This window comes from Enhydra lutris, unplaced genomic scaffold (assembly GCF_002288905.1).
Source record: "Enhydra lutris kenyoni isolate GAN:26980312 unplaced genomic scaffold, ASM228890v2 scaffoldscaffold30, whole genome shotgun sequence".
Lineage (NCBI taxonomy): Eukaryota > Metazoa > Chordata > Mammalia > Carnivora > Mustelidae > Enhydra > Enhydra lutris.
The window spans coordinates 10,431,317-10,448,830 of NW_019154114.1; the positions used below are offsets into that span (position 1 = coordinate 10,431,317).

The window sequence follows — 17,514 nt, forward strand, 5'->3', positions numbered from 1 at the left end:
GGGACTGCACTGAATGTCTAGATTGTTTTGAGTAATATGGACATTTTAATATATTAATTCTTACAATCCATGTAAGAGTGGAGTATTTTTCCATTAGCATCATTTTCAATTTCTATCATCAGAGTTTTATAGTTTTCAGAGCACAGGTCTTTAACCTCTTTGGTTAAGTTTATTCCTAGATATTCTTTTTGGTGTAATTATAAATGATACTGTTTTCTTAATTTTTTGCTACCTTTATTACTAGTATATACAAATGCTACTGATTTGTGGGTATTAATTTTATATCCTACAACTTACTGAATTCAGTTATTACCTCTAGTAGCTCCTCTGAAGGATTTTCTATGTATAGTATCATGTCATCTGCAAATAGTGAGCTTAAGTTCCTCTTTACAGGGGCACCTGCGTGGCTCAGTGGGTTAAGCCTCTGAGTTCAGTTCAGGTCATGATCTCAGGGTCCTGGGATCCAGCCCCATATCGGGCTCTCTGCTCAGCCAGGGACTCTGCTTCCCCCCCTCGCTCTCTGCCTACTTGTGATCTCTGTCAAATAAATAAATGAATAAATCGTTTAAAAAATAATTTCCTCTTTACAAATATGAATGCTTCTTGTTTCTTTTTTGTCTGACTGATGTGGCTAAGGCTGCCAGTACTGTGTTGAGTAACAGTGGTCAGGGTGGACATCCTTCTCTTCTTCCTGGTCCTCAAGGAAAACCTCTCAGTTTTTCCCCACTGGGGATGATAGTAGCTATGGGTTTTTCATATGTAGCCTTTAGGTACGTTGAGGTATGTTCCCTCTAAAACCACTCCGTTGAGTTTTTATCATGAATGGATACTGAATTTTGTCAAATAATTTTTCTATAGCTACTGAGATGATCATATGATTTTTATGCTTCATTTTGTTGATGCAGTATATCATGTTGACTGATTTGTGAATAATGAAACATTCTTGCATCCCTGGAATAAATCCCACTTGATCATGGTGAATGATCTTTTTAGTGCATTTGTGCAGTTGGCTAATATTTTGTTGAGGATTTCTGCATCTATGTTCATCAGAGATACTGGCCTGCAGTTTTCTTTTTTCTGTGGGGTCTGTCTGGTTTTGGTATCAAGGTGTTGCTGGCCTTGTAGAATGTATTTGGAAGCTTTCCCTCCCCTTCTGCTTTTTGGAATAGTTTGAAAAGAATAAATATCAACTCTTCTTCAAATGTTTGGTAGAATTCACCTGTGAATCCATCTGGACCTGGACTCTTTATCTTTTTATTATATTTTGATTACTGATTCAATTTTGTTACTTGTAATTGGTCTGTTTGGATCTTCTATTTCTCCCTAGTTCAGTTTTGGAAGATCTTACACTTCTATGAATTATTTCTCCTAGGCTGTCCAGTTTGTTGGCATATAATTTTTCACACTCTTCTCTTATAATCCTTTGTATTTCTGTGGTGTTAGCTGTTACTTCTCCTCTCATTTCTGATTTTATTTGGGTCCTTTCTTTTCTTGGTGAGTCTTCCTAAAGGTTTTTCAATTTTGCTTATCTTTTCAAAGACCCAGCTCTTGGTTTCATTGATTTTTTTTTAAAGTCTTTATATCACTTATTTCTGCTTTGATCTTTATTATTTCTTTTCTTTTGCTTCCCTTGGGCTTTCTTTGTTCTTCTTTCTCTAGTTCCTTTAGGTGTAAAGTTAGATAGTTTATTTCAGTTTTTTGTTTGTTTCCTGAGGTAGGCCTATATTGCTATGTATTTCCCTCTTCAGACTTTGGCTGTGTCCCAAAGGTCTGGACCATCATGTTTCCATTTTCATTTGTCACCGTTTTTTAATATTTTGTTTCATTGGCCCTTTTGTTGTTTAGTATCATGTTGTTTAGTTTTCATGTATTTGTGTTTTTTTCTATTTTTTTTTTTTTATTTGACGGAGAGAGAGATCACAAGTAGGCAGAGAGGCAGGCAGAGAGAGAGGAAGGGAAGCAGGCTCCCTGCTGAGCAGATAGCCCGACGTGGGGCTCGATCCCAGGACTCTGGGATCATGACCTGAGCTGAAGGCAGAGGCTTTAACCCACTGAGCCACCCAGGCGCACCGTTTTTTTCTATTTTTTTCTTGTGATTTATTTCTAGTTTCATAACATTAAGATCAGAAAAGATGCATGGTTTGACTGAATGTTCTTAAATTTTTTGAGGTTTGTTTTGTGGCCTAACATGATCTATTCTGGAGAATGCTCCATGTGCACTTGAGAAGAATGTGTATTCTGTTATTTTTGGGTGGAGTGTTCTGTATGTATCTGTTAGGTCCATCAGATCCAATGTGTCATTCAAAGACACTATCTTTCCTTGTTGATTTTCTGCCTGGATGATCTATCCACTAATGTAAGTAGGGTGTTAAAGTCCCCCTACTATTTATATTACCACCAATTTCTCTCTTTCTGTCTTTAATTTGCTCTTTGTGCTTAGATGCTCCAGTGCTGAGTATGCAGATATTTACAATTGTTACATATCTTCTGTTGGATTGATCCTATTATCATTAAGTAATGCCCTTCTTTATCTCTTGTTACAGCTTTGTTTTAAAGTCTATTTTGTCTGATATAAGTATTGCTACCTTGGGTTTTCTTCTGCTTCCACTTGTATAGTAAATGTTTTTCCAGCCCTTCACTTTCAGTTGGTTTGTGCCTTTTGGTTTGAGATGGGTCTCTTGCAGGCAACATATAGATGGGTCTTGTTTTCTTTAACCATTCCACTACCCTATGTCTTTTGATGAGAGGATTTAGGCCATTTACATTTAAACTTATCATTGATAGTTATGTATTTATTGCCATTTTATTTGTTTTCTGGTTCTTTTTGTAGTTCTCTGTTCCTTTATTCTTCTCTTATTTTTTGTCATTGATTGGTTTCTGTAGTGTTTTTTAGCTTTCTTTCTCTTTATTTATTTAATTTTTTTTGTATATCTATTATAGGTTTGGGGTCTGTGGTTACCATGAGGTTCATATAGAACATCCTAAGTAAACAGCAGTCTATGTTAATTTCATGGTTATTTAAGTTCAAACACATTCTAAAAAAAGAAAAATAACTTTTCTTTTTCCCTTTCCATAATTTTTATACTCCCTCCCTCATGTTTTATGTATATGCTGCCATATTTTACATCTTTTTATTCATAACTTCTTTAGGTCTAATATGGCCAGTCCTTTTCCACCTAAAGAAGTCCCTTTAACATTTCTCATGAGGCTTGTTTAGTGGCAGTAAACTCCTTTATCTATTGTTCAGGAATGTCTTTATCTCTTTCAAACCTGAATGACAACCTTGCCAGGTGGTGTATTCTTGATTGCAGGATTTTTCCTTTCAGCATTTTAAATATATCATGCCAGTCCCTTTTGGCCTGCAAAATTTCTGCTGAAAAATCAGCTAATAGCCTTATAGGTTTTCTCTTATAGGTAACTTTTTTCTTCTCTCTTGCTTTTAAAATTTTCTCTCTTTAATTTTTGACATTTTAATTATTTTGCGTTGGAGTGAACCTTCTTGGGTTCATCTTGTTTGTAACACTTTATGCTTTTTGGACTTAGATCGCTATTTCCTTCCCAAGGTTAGCGATGTTTTCAGCTACTATTTCTTCACATAAGGTTTCTACCCCTTTCTCTCTACTTCTGGGACCCCCTATAATGCAAACATTTGTTTGCTTGATGTTGTTCAAGAGATCACTTAACCTATCCTCACTTTTCAAATTCTTTTCTCTTATTGGTGTTCAGCTTATGTGCTTTCCATTACTCTGTGTTCCAGATCATGTATACATTCTTCTGCATCACTAATGTACCGCTGATTCCCTCTAGCATGTTTTTAATTACAGTTATTATGTTCTTCAACTCTGGTTCTTTTTTATATTTTCTATCTCATTAGTGGAGGTCTCACTGAGTTCTTCTGCTCTTCTCTTCAGCTCAGTGAGTATCTTTATGATCATTACTGGTGGCTCAGTAGGTTAAAGCCTCTACCTTCAGCTCAGGTCATGATCTCGGGGTCCTGGGATCGAGCCCTGAGTCGGGCTCTCTGCTCAGCGGGGAGCCTGCTTCCCCCTCTCTCTGTCTGCCTCTCTGCCTACTTGCGATCTCTCTCTCTCTGTCAAATAAATAAATAAAATCTTAAAAATAAATAAATAATAAATAAGTAAATAAATAAATAATTTAATCAAGCATATTGCTTATCTCGCTTTCATTTAGTTCTTTTCCTGAGATCGTTATTTTTTCTTTTGGAGCATTCTTCTGTCCCTCCATTTTACTTGGCTTTCTGTATTTGTTTCTATGGATTAGGTGGAACAGCTACTTTTCCTAAAGTTGAAGGAATGGTCTTGTGTATGGTCTGTCTCCTCTGTAGACTGTGTGTGCTTGGCAACTTTTACAACTGACAAACTTTTTTTTTTTTTTTAAGATTTTATTTATTTATTTGAGAGAGAGACAGTGAGAAAGAGCATGAGCGAGGAGAAGGTCAGAGGGAGAAGCAGACTCCCCATGGAGCTGGGAGCCCGATGTGGGACTCGATCCCGGGACCCTGGGATCATGACCTGAGCCGAAGGCAGTCGTCCAACCAACTGAGCCACCCAGGCGTCCCGGCAAACTTCTGAACAACTGAGTGGAGGAACTACTACTTGCCCATTAATATTGCACCTTTGGCACTATCACTACTTAAGATACATCTTTGTGAAATTATTAAAATCCTTAGTTGGGATTGGGTGGGAAAGGGGGTGCAAGTGCTAATATCAGCCAAAAGAAACATCTCCAATTTAACTGTTTTCTGTCTTAAGCCGGTCTTCCAGGTACTCAATTATGAAGGGTAGATAATAAAATGAAAGAATGTGCACAAATATTTGAACTATATTATTGAAGACTATACCTAAAAGAGTAAGAACAATTTAGGATTTTACAATATTTAGGATTTTACAATTTTCACCGAGCACCTGTTTATAACATCTAAGTCTGATCTAACCTCTGTGGCTTTCATCCATGTTTCTATGGATACATGTTCATAAATCTGAATATGTGAGAATCTCAAGACATTTTTAGAGGATGTGAAGCATCTGCTTTTTTTGAGAGGAGGTGCTGTTAAACTTGTTTTATCCTCCCAAGAACTGAGGGGGAAAAAATTTTTTTTAAGATTTTATTTATTTATTTGACAGAGATCACAAGTAGACAGAGAGGCAGGCAGAGAGAGAGGAAGGGAAGCAGGCTCCCCACTGAGCAGAGAGCCCGATGTGGGGCTCAATCCCAGGACCCTGGGATCATGACCTGAGCCAAAGGCAGTGGCTTTAACCCACTGAGCCACCCAGGTGCCCCGAACTGAGGAAAATTTTATGTATTAATTAGCTATTTTGGCCCTATAGGTACTGGGGGACTGAAGTAGTCAGAGGAAAGGGTGTCTTAATAGAGGGGCAGATAAAAATGCATCTTTAAAAACTTAATCTCAGGGCACCTGGGTGGCTCAGTGGGTTAAAGCCTCTGCCTTCCCTGTCAAATAAGTAAATAAAATCTTTTAAAAAAATTAAATAAATAGGGACGCCTGGGTGGCTCCGTTGGTTGAGCAGCTGCCTTCGGCTCAGGTCATGATCCTGGCATCCTGGGATCGAGTCCCACATCGGGCTCCTTACTCGTCAGGGAGCCTGCTTCTCCCTCTGCCTCTGCCTGACATTCTGTCTGCCTGTGCTCGCTCTCTCTCCCTCTCTCTCTGACAAATAAATAAAATCTTAAAAAATAAATAAATAAATAAATAAATAATCTCATCTTAAAATAAAATTTTAAGTTAATTCTATTATCCATTCTTTTTTAAAAGATTTTTTTTTTTTTAATTTATTTGACAGAGATCACAAATAGGCAGAGAAGCAGTCAGAGAGAGAGAGGAGGAAGCAGGCTCCCTGTGGCGCAGAGAGCCCAATGCGGGGCTCGATCCCAGGACCCTGAGATCACGACCTGAGCCGAAGGCAGAGACTTAACCCCCTGAGCCACCCAGGCATCCCTATTATCCAGTCTGTCAGTGTGCATCCTCCTTTCACTTTTTTTTTTTTTTAAGATTTTATTTATTTACTTGACAGAAATCACAAGTAGGCAGAGAGGCAGGCAGAGAGAAGGGGGGAAGCAGGCTCCCCGCTAAGCAGAGAGCCTGATGTGGTGCTCAATCCCAGGACCTGGGATTATGACCTAAGCCGAAGGCAGAGGCCCCAACCCACTGAGCCACCCAGGTGCCCCTTCCTTTCACTTTTTAAATGAGGAGTCTGTCTATGGTTCCTTATTTCCTACTTCATGTGGCTTTTATCATTAAAAATAATCTTTTCTATACCATCTTCAGGCTCTCTGCTGTTTTTGCTGTTTAACACACAACTCTCTCCTCCTTAATACTTTATCCTCTTTAACTCTCTACTCTCTCTTAGTTTTGGACAATAACACAAGATTATGTATCAACTTGACTAGGCTATAGGGTGCCCAGAGATTTGGTCAAACATTATTCCACCCAGGATTTAGTCATTCTATCTCCTTAGGCTCTGTGTCTCTAATGACTTTAGAGAGTTTTAAGGAAGACTGGGGTCAACTACTGGGTAGAGTATCCCTCAATCTAGGTTTACATGATATTTTGCTCATAGGTTTTAGAGAGTAAGTGGCATTCTTTTTTTTTTTTTTTTTAAGATTTTATTTATTTATTTTTGCAGGGGGGGGGGGGGCAGGAGCAGGGCTTGGAGGGGCAGAGGGATAGGCAGACTTCCTGCTGAGCAGGAAGCCTGATGCAGGATTCACGACCTTAGCCTGACCAACTAAGCCACCCAGGTGCCCAGGAAGAGCCTTTCTCAACACATCATAATAAAGGTATACATGATATAAATATGACACCACTGATGATGCCAACTTTGGTCATCTGGTCAAGGGGGTGTTTGCCAGGTTTCTCCACTGTAAAATGACCCTCATCCACTTTCCCACTGCCTACTCTTTGGAAGCAATTAATTAAGCTCAGCCCATACTGAAGGGGGAATGGTGAGTTAAGGGCTATCTCAACAATGAGAAGTATCTATGTAAATTATCTGCCATTCCATATAGATTTGTCTCTTCTCTCCCATTTATTTATTTAATAGAGTTAATTTCTGTCCCCAAGTCCATTCTTTCTACCATGAATGGCATCAGAATGCCCTTAGTGAAAAACCCTCACATACCCAACGGGACTTTGAGTTTACCACTGATTCCTTTACTCCTGCATATCCTGTATCCTAGTCCTGTAACTAGCTCTCCTGAGTCATCTTTTTTCTGCTGTTGTTCAGACTTAGTCAATCTCTCTTTCTTCTGTCATTGCTTTAATCCAGGCCATCCTCATTTTCTAGATGATTTACATAAACTCTGAGCAGGTCTTACTTGTTTTTTCCTCCATGTGTTTTTCTGCTCCAATCTGCCTTCTTATCACACAGTCTTACTGTATGAGAAAGAAATGTATGCAGAGGCAGAAAGAGTATTCGTAACTCTAAATTTGTACTTAGAATATAGAAAGTGTGTAATAAATAATTGCTGGGAAGTAGAAAATACAACAAAATTTTTCTTCACCAGTTTAGTCTCCATGCTAGGAAAAAAAAACAGGCTAAAAAAAATTAAACGGAAATATTTAAATGTTAATTATTTTAAATCTAACACATATTGCTAAGGTGTGAATAAAAAATATATATAGTCACAGAAAGAATGAAAATGTCAGATAAGAAAATATTTAAGGTGTTACAAAACAATACCTAAGAAGCTAGGAAAGAAAAATGTCTTTGCCTGTAAAAATAACACAGGGAGCCTAAGAATCCAGACTCTTCAATAGTCTTCCAAAACCTAGTGTTTTCAACTTTCTATAGGAGAAAATCTTGACTAAATGACATATTCTATTCCACAGGTATCCAATCCTGTCTCTTGACCTGTAAACAGGAGATAATGTGGTATAGCTCTGTCAACTCTTTAACCCAAGAAATAAAAGATGGTGGGACAGTGGCAAAAGGTATGTGGGGGTGGGGGTTGGGAATAAGGCTTATTTTTCTTGAGGAAATAAAGTGTGATTTCCCCAAATGTCATTTACTTTTCCTTGCTTTTATAAAATGCTATTAATATTTCTGACTAGAAAGTTTTCTGAATTCTTTTTTTAATATAAAGAGATATGGGGCGCCTGGGCGGCTCAGTGGGTTAAAGCCTCTGCCTTCGGCTCAGGTCGTGATCCCGGAGTCCTGGGATCGAGCCCCACGTTGGGCTCTCTGCTCGGCGGGGAGCCTGCTTCCTCCTCTCTCTCTGCCTACCTCTCTGCCTACTTGTGATCTCTGTCTGTCAAAAAAAAAAAAAAAAAAAAAAAAAAAAAAAAAAAAAAAATTAAAAAAAAAATAAAGAGATATGATTTCATAGAGGTTAAAAACTGTTTAAATCAGCAAAACACTAAAACTGTGTTATTATAAGGTTCTTAAATTTACTGAGAACTGAGGACTGATTAACAGCTGAGATCTATAATTCATGGTATGAAACATGAGCACTGGCCTCCTGGACTTGCCTTTCAGAGAGAATTTTTTGTCCCCTTTGTTTTGTTTTTCAGTAGAAAGAACACAGTAAGTCATCTATGCTGTGAACATCTCCCTCAGCTCTAGCCTAGTTCACAGTAGTTTAGTGATGTTTGATGCCAGATCTTTAGAATGTGAAATGAGCAAAATGGCAGGTATCTCTTTATTCTAATGAAAGAAGTAAAGTAAAAACATTAGAGTTTCCTAGGACATAGAACTGATCTTGATCTGGGTCACCTTTCAGAAATTAAACTCCCAAAGACGTAAGTGACTGCTTCCAATATTCAGACTCTATTATATACACTGAGCTCCTGTTTGTCTCTCCCACTTTTAACCCTACTCTATTCCAGCACTGCAGGTGGGACTTCATTCCTAGGAAGGAAATCAAATGATTCCAAACTCAGACTATACATGAAACATCCTAAGAGTTTCAGGGATTCAGACAATGACAAACAATGAAACATCTGCAAATACTGCGGGCACAGACAGAGTAGCAATACAGCTACTTTGACCACCTTGCCACCAGTCAGAGGCATGAAGGAACCCAATCCAGAAGCAGAGGAAAGAGAAAAATAAGTACAGCTAAGAGGTTGAGCTCCAGTCCAAAGCCAGTATTATTCCTTATTATAGTTATATGAAGCAAATTCTCTTTTTAGCTTAACCTAGTTTAGATAGAGTTTCCTGTTACCACAAAGAATCATAACCCCTAACTGATTTAGTGAGGAACATGTACTTCTTACTTAAATCTCACTTGGATAAAACAAAGATGAAGGAAACATTAGAATAATTTTATTATCTTTGATCTAACCCATGTTTATTTAAAGTTGTAATGACAACACGGTAAAAGTCTCTTTCCTTTTAAAGAAATTGAAACACCACTGGATTTCTTTAAAAGAAAAGAAACGTACTAATGCTAAGTACAATGAAGTCACCAGTCAAATTTAAGAGGATACAGGAAAAAGAAACATAGTACTTCTAAGACATTAAAGCTTATTATTCTACAGTCTGGCAAATGGGCCTGTTTAATTCCAAAGAACAACTTCTGTCTAGTATCATCCAAAAGTAACATGACATATTTTCCTATCACTTATCTTTCTAATCGAAATGGGATCTCTCAGCTTTCTAAATTACATTTTTCAATAAGGCCTAGAAGAGTCACTAAATTTTCACCTGCTTATTTGAAGTCTCATCTTTTTTTTTTTTTTTTTTTTTTAAAGATTTTATTTATTTATTTGACAGAGAGATCACAAGCAGGCAGAGAGGCAGGCAGAGAGAGAGAGGAGGAAGCAGGCTCCCCTAGAGAGCAGAGAGCCCGATGCAGGGCTCGATCCCAGGACTCCGAGATCACGACCTGAGCCGAAGGCAGCGGCTTAACCCACTGAGCCACCCAGGCGCCCCTCATCTTTTTTTTAACAGGAAGATGGAAAACTACTAAGTTTATATCTTATATTACACAAATTCTATTAACAGATCTCTGACTACAGCTATAGTATGCTGAAATCCCACAGTAACAGTCTCTCAGCAGAACAAATCAAATGAGTTTTTTAGAACTATTTTTTTTAAAGAATTTATTTATTTATTAGAGAGATGGACAGAGAGTACAAGTAGGCAGAGCAGCAGCAGAGGGAGAGGGAGAAGCAGGCTCTCCACTGATTGGGGAGCCCGATACAGGGCTTGATCCCAGGACCCTGGGATCATGTCCTGAGAAGAAGGCAGCCGCTTAACCGACAGAGCCACCCAGGTGCCCCGAGTTCTGTAGAACTATTAAAAATAGGGGTGCGTGGGTGGCTCAGTGGGTTGATCCTTTGCCTTCGGCTCAGGTCATGCTCTCCGGGTCCTGGGCTCGAGCCCTGTGTCGGGCTCTCTGCTTAGCAGGGAGCCTGCTTCCCCATCTATCTCTGCCTGCTGCTCTGCCTACTTGTGATCTCTCTCTGTCAAATAAATAAATAAAATCTTTAAATAAAATAAAATAAAATAAAATGCCTGCCTCTCTGGAAGACCCAGAAGTTGATGATATATAAGTAACCCGAGAAGAAGTCATTCTGTTTGTCTTTCTTGGAGATAAGTCTGTGAAATGAAACTAACCAAAAAACAGTTTTGTGGCTGGTGGTGGTAGCAGCTGATGCTGTAACTACTATAGGGATGCAAGAGTTGAGAGAGAAACAAAAAAACAAAAAAGTGTATTAAACAAAAAGACAAATCTAGGAACAGAACTTGCTCATATTTTCATAACAATGGGGTTGGATCACTGATGTAAAAATGTGGTTAAATGTTTATAGCCTAATAAATATTAACATGCTCAATTTTTCAATTCACAGGACTGTGAATTATTCAATGCTTGGAATAACTCCAGCTTGGCTTTATAGTGACTATCTCAGCTGACAATGATCCTTGACATAATTCACTGGGCAAAATGTAAACATGAATATTGACTTCAATGCATAATAAACCAAAGCATGTTACAAGGTACACAGAGTTGTCAAATCACATTAAGGGGCAAAAATTTCATTCCTTATGGCACAATTACATTCATTAGTTAATTTCTTCTTCTTCTTCTTCTTCTTTTTAAAGATTTTATTTATTTATTTGACAGACAGAGATCACTAGTAGGCAGAGAGAAAGGCAGGAAGAGAGGGGGGAAGCAGGCTCCCCACCGAGCAGAGAGCACGACAGCGGGGCTCTATCCCAGGACGCTGGAATCATGACCTAAGCTGAAGGCAGAGGCTTTAACCCACTGAGCCACCCAGGCACCCCTAATTTCTTCTTTTGACTTCCTCAACTGCAAGATTCCATATGAACATAAGCAACAGCTCTCAAGCTCCCAGTCACCACCACACCAATCGGATTTGCTTTCTGCCATGTCTCTGACACGTTGCTCTAAACCATTTGTTTTGCTGCTCAAGAAAAGACATATCTAATTTAAGACCACAAAGGCCAAGAATCATCACAAGAGCCTACTCTAAGTCACTGAAATATCTCTTCTTCCTAAAATACTTAAATACCTTAACTCCTAGCTTGTATATTCAATAGCAACATAATACACCACGTTCTTAAAGAGGAGTAGCAAGCAAAGCTACCTGTTAAGTGTTGTTAAGTCATTTCCCTAGCCATACCATAGGTGTAAATGTAACAGAAAGTAATTGGGTACAAAAGATACATTTGTTTTTAGTGGAAGGGAAAAAATATGTATGACACAAAATAATCAGATGACATCCTTTTACATCTCACCTGTAGATTCAGACTGGAGAATGTCAAATTATAATTGCTTGGCTGCATATAAGGTAGCTTAGGAAAATGACTCACTGTAAACAAAACACCCAAACCTGAACTCTAAAATGAATATAAATCACTCGATTAAGCTTTCTTCAAAATAAGGTTGATATAAGAGCTGAAGCTTAGGGGGACCTGGGTGGCACAGTTGGTTAAACATCGGACTCTTGGGTTTCATCTCAGGGCATAATCTCAGGGTCTTGAACCTGAGCCCCATGTGGACTTTGTGCTCAGTGTGGAGTCTGCTTAAGATTCTCTCTCCCTCTCCCTTTGCCCTTCTCTACTCCATGTGCACTTGCACATGTGCATTCTCTTTTTCTGTCAAATCTTAAAAAAAAAAAAAAAAAAAAGTTGAATCCTATATTTTTCACTAGGCACGCCACAAATCACGAGTACGGATGATCTTCTGTCATCCAGGCACTACAGCACCATCAATAAGGGTTTTGGTAATCATTTTCTTTTCAAACCAAACTTCGATTTTCCATATTGGTAAGCACAACTACAAACGTATCTGACCAACTCAAAAGCCCCAAAGATAACAAAAATATTGTTTCATCCTTTTACTAACTGAAGAAAATCAAGTTTTTGTCAGATGTGTGTGTTTAAACTGAAATGAACATTACACCCAATGATTTTAATGACTTTTGGGCTCTCCCTCTTAAAATGTGACTCCTACCTATTTAATTCTTATAGTTCTCCATGTATCTTCTATTTGCTTAATCAATAGTATCCTAAACCTAGTGTACAGGTAAACTAATAGGGAAGCTTAAAAAGACAACAACAGATGTGGTAATCCATTTCTTATAATGGTGGGTTAGATTATTTGGAATGATCCTGAAATTATAATCAACTAAAAATGTTAAAAGATTTAAAAATCTTCTTAAAAGCAACTAATAGCTCCAGTCATGATCTCAGGGTCCTGGGATCAAGACCCCAGCACGGGCTCCCCACTCAGCGGGGAGTCTGCTTGTCCCTCTACCTCTGCCCCTCCCCCCACAGCTCCTGCTCTCGCTCTCTCTCTCAAATAAAAAAAATACATATATTTAAAAAAAAAATAGGGGTGTCTGGTTGGCTCAGTCAGTTAAGTGCCTGCCTTCAGCTTAGGTCATGATCCCAGGGTCCTAGGATCGAGCCCCAGGCCAGGCTCCCTGCTCAGTAGACAGCTTGCTTCTCCTTCTCTGTCTGCGTGCCGCTCTGCCTGGGGTGCTCCTTCTCTCTCTCTCTGTCAAATAAATAAATAAATAACCTTGGGGGGGCAAGAGCAGAAAGAGTTAAGCATCTGGACATAATAGAAGAGCAAATTAGTAAAGTGGAAGATAAGTCAGAAGAAATTATTCAGAATGCAGCATGAAGAAAAGTTAATAAATGTGGAGCCTATACCACAGCAGCCACGGTTCTGTGATACCCCATGGCCATGGGCTTCAACAAGGGCCACAGGAGCAAGCTGAGGCACAGCCACCACTCTGGACACCTCAACACGCACACCTAATTCCTAAGGGACATGATCAGAGTGTTATGTGGCTTCGCCTCATACAAGCAGATCACCTTGGAGCTGCTCACAGTCTCCAAGGACAAGTATGCCCTCAAGATCATTAAGAATAGAGTGGGGACACAGATCCACGCCAAGAGGAAGCAACAGGAGCTGAGCAAAGTTCTGGCTGCCTAAAGGAAACCAGCGGCCAAAGACTAAGCCCTCTCCCCGTTCTGTGTATAATAAAACGTTCACAGAAATAAAAATAAATATGGGAAAACAGCAAGAAATCTAACTTAATTGAAGTTCTAAGAAGAAGAGGAGAGTGGGGCAGAGGCAGATAATGGCTAAGAATTTTCCAGAATGAATGAAAGACACTAAATCAAAAGAAACTCAACAAAGCCAAAACCGGACAAATAAAGGGAAATTCACACCTAGACAAATCACAGTGAATGAGAGAACACAAAGAAAGTCTGAAAAGAAGCCATAGGAACTGACTGCTCAACAGCAACAGTGAAAGTCAAAATACAGTGGCAAGAAGAAAATGGGCTAAAAGAAAACATATCCCCTCCCCCCAAATTCCAACCTAAAATTCTATCTGTGACAGATTTTTTTTAAAGGCCATAATTCTCCCCCATTTCTTTACATACACCCCACAGCCCTTTAAATGTGACACTGTCACTCCTCCCATCAAGAGATGGAGTCTAATTCCTCTACTCTTTGGAACCTGCGCTTGGCCACTGGACTTGCTTTGGTCAATGAGACATCAGCAAATATGAACAAAGGCTTGAAAACTGCTTGTGCATTGAAACTTGCCTTTCTATAGCAGACCTCCAGACATATGACTGTCCAGCCCCCAGGTGACCTGACAAGTGACTACAGAGATGTGAATGAGCTGAGCTGATACCATGTAGACCAGAGACAAGCCATCCCACTGAGCTCTGCCCAAACTGCTAACCTACAGATACATGGGGAAGCAGCTGTTGTTTTTGAGTCACCGAATTTGGGATGGCCTGTTACCCAGAAATAGATAATTGATACCTAGACCAACAAAAATATCTTTTAAGAACAGGGTAGAATAAAGATCTTTCCAGACAAACAAAACCTGACAGCTGGCCACTAGAAGACCCTCACTAAAGGAAATTCTACAGAATGTATTGTAGGCAGAAGGAAAGTGGTCCCAGATGGAAGATCAGAGATTCAAGAAGGCATGAGGAGCAAAGACAGGGCTAAATACATGGGTAAAATCTATAAAAATATTGCTTTTGTAATACAATAATAATAGAGTGAAAAAAATTCAATGCCAGCTGCTTTTGTAATATAATAACTAAAAAAATTCAATGCCAGCAACCACTCCCAGACATTCTGATTTAATTTGCCAGAGACATCTGGGTACTGAGAATTTAAAAATCACCCCAGGTGCAAAGAGGGCTTGGAATCACTAACTTAAATAAAAAACTTATGTGTGTATATTTAAAGTTGGCATTAATCCCAATCCTCTTTCTACTTTTATTTGGCTTGCCTTTTGTGAAATTACTGACTTGTGATTTTCCATTGAAACAGGTTTTTAAAAACTTACTGTCTCTATAATACAAAGTGGCTCACCTTGGGAGACAGTAAAGGTCTTAAAACAATTACTATATAATTTATCATTATTTTCCAAGAACAGGATATTACCATAAATCCATAGGGTGTTCCCAGTTGCAAGCATTCAAGAAAATCTCAGCTAGGCCTAAAGCTAAACAGGTTTTCTAGTTAATGTTCTTCTACAGTCTATTCAACAAAATAGTAACTAATATTAAAGACCAGGCTACAGGCCATCTGTTACCTAACAGTAACAGATCAGGATATTGTGCTACTCAAAACACTCTATGTTAAGTGTTCATTTTCCCAAATTGTTCTGTTGACTAGATATGGTTGATGGTGTTTACAATCTAAATCAATAACCAATCTCAGAATTAAAATAACCCTCAAGGCAAACCCTTAAATGATGAAAAATTTCCAAAACAATGAATTCTGCCTGCCATAGCAAAATAAGAAGGGGTGGAATTAACACAAGGAGTAAGAAAACGAAGCACCTAACGGATATTATAAATGAGTAGAATGTACAAGCCATACCTTACTGATCTTAAGATGCACCATTATTTCATGTAGCACTAGAGGAAAAAACTCTGCCAATCATGATTATGTCATAAATTTAAGATGCATCCTGATTTCAAAGACGTTAAGGTGAAAAATAAAAAGTATGCTTTACAGTCAATAAAATATGATAAATGACAAAGCATTATAACCAGGCAACCAGGGGGTTTTTGCCAGAAGCTATCAGTATTAAAACTCTCATCCAAACCAACCATACATAACCCAATTTAACATCAAAATACAGCCTCAAGGAAATAACTCTCTATGCAACAGACAACGGTATCAAAGAAAAAACCCTACACCAATGGAGAAATGACAATATTCAAACTCATCACCACCCCTAAAGCAGTATCACAAAAATGTCCACACCCTCCCAAGAAAGTAAGCCTGAGTGTGCTGGTTCACTACTTCACCACGCACATTCTTTGTCTCTCAAAAAGCTAAGCTAATTTAATGAAAGTCTGCAGTGTCATGCATACACATTTGGCCCTGATCAATAAAAGATCATATCAAAATAAAAACTGACAAATTCCATGAATTCCTACAATACATGCAGGATTATGTAAAGAGATTACAGCAAAACATTTTTCTAATTCAAATGGACTATAAACCATTAAAAAGCTGTATGTACATTATATATTATATATTAAATTTGTCCTATAAAGGGACATATCATAACCACTGTTAGTTTTTGCAGGCCACATACAATCTCTACAATCTTGGTGTCTTCTTTTAACTATCTTCTTAAATTGTAAAAACCATTCTTACCTCCAGAGACATTAAAAAAAAAAAAAAAAAAAAGGCCATGGGTTGGGTTTGCCACATGTGCTGCAGATTGCCAATTTCCAGTCTAAGATATAAACGGGCATAAATGGGTGCTTCATAAAACAAAGTTGCTGAAGAAATTAGAGAACAGATCTATTCCCAATTTTAATTTAATAGGTTTGGCAAAATGCTTTAACAAGAACTGCGAAGCAAAAAAAAAAAAAACAAAACAGAAACCAATAAAGCTTAGTGAAGAAAAACTTTATTTATTCTTTTCATTTAAAATATAATCTTTGACAAGGTTCTGTTAACTTATGCATAGGAACCTAAATGAGTGGCTGAAGAAGTAATTTTTATTTTTATTTCTTGGTGAAAATCATATACCAATTCTAATTCAGGAAAACAGACATTAATATCTTATTGTGGTCAAATCATTTTTTCTAATGACTTCTAGTGTACTCTATATGTGGGACCCTACCGTCCACAAACCTGGGCTTCAACAAAAATACACAAAGAGTAACTTTCAGAGGATTACCCTATTCACTTTGCTAATTGCAAAGCCTATACAGGCACAGATAAGCATCAAGAAAGAGAAATGAATGTCTACAGATCAGTAAACTGCCAAGGCTAAAACAACAGCTTTTGTATTAGAGCTGCCCAATATGTACTTGTTTCTAAAAGGAAAAATCAACTCACTGGTGAGTTTTATATAAATGGTGTTTTCAGTAGTTATTAAAAGAAACTTAAAAATTGAATGCCAGTTCAGAAAAATCTCTATCAAACTGATCACATATACCCTTAGCTGTTCCTATGCAGAAGAGAACATTAACATTGCCCAATTTAAAACTACACTCACACAAATTTTAAGTAAATCTATTTTGATAAATTATTTGAATCACAAAGGAAATCACAAAAGGTAGACTCTAGAAATGTATTCTAACAAAGAACTCTGCAAATTTAAAATGGGCCATGACTATGAGACCAGCAAGGCAAAATCAACACAGCTAATGGACCATAATCTGTAACAGTATCTCAAATATAACAATGAAAATTATAAAACACCAAAGTAAAGGGATCACATGTCTTGCTCTAAGTATTCTGACTTCACACAAAACATTCATATAGCAAGAGCTTAGATTTGTTCCCTGTTCTTTGTTAGAATGAATAAAACAACTTTAGGTTGGTTTTTTGTTTGCTTTTGTTTTTTTAACCTCCAGACCTAACCAGCAATGAGTTTGATCTCTCTTTTAAAAAACTGTTTACTTATATGAGTATGCTGATGACTCATGATTGATGAATAAGAATGAGACACAGACAAAAAGGAAATGGACCAAAATTGATCTCATTAAAGTG

At 38.0% G+C, this 17,514-nt stretch overlaps 1 protein-coding gene and 1 pseudogene across 2 annotated transcripts in view; one reads left to right on the forward strand and one right to left on the reverse strand.

Moving 5' to 3' along the window:
- Positions 1-17,514, reverse strand: part of LOC111152991 (golgi glycoprotein 1) — a 163,894-nt gene that overhangs the window by 115,037 nt on the left and 31,343 nt on the right. The gene's annotated exons all lie outside the window — the stretch shown is intronic.
- On the forward strand, positions 13,192-13,476 carry LOC111153048 (annotated as a pseudogene).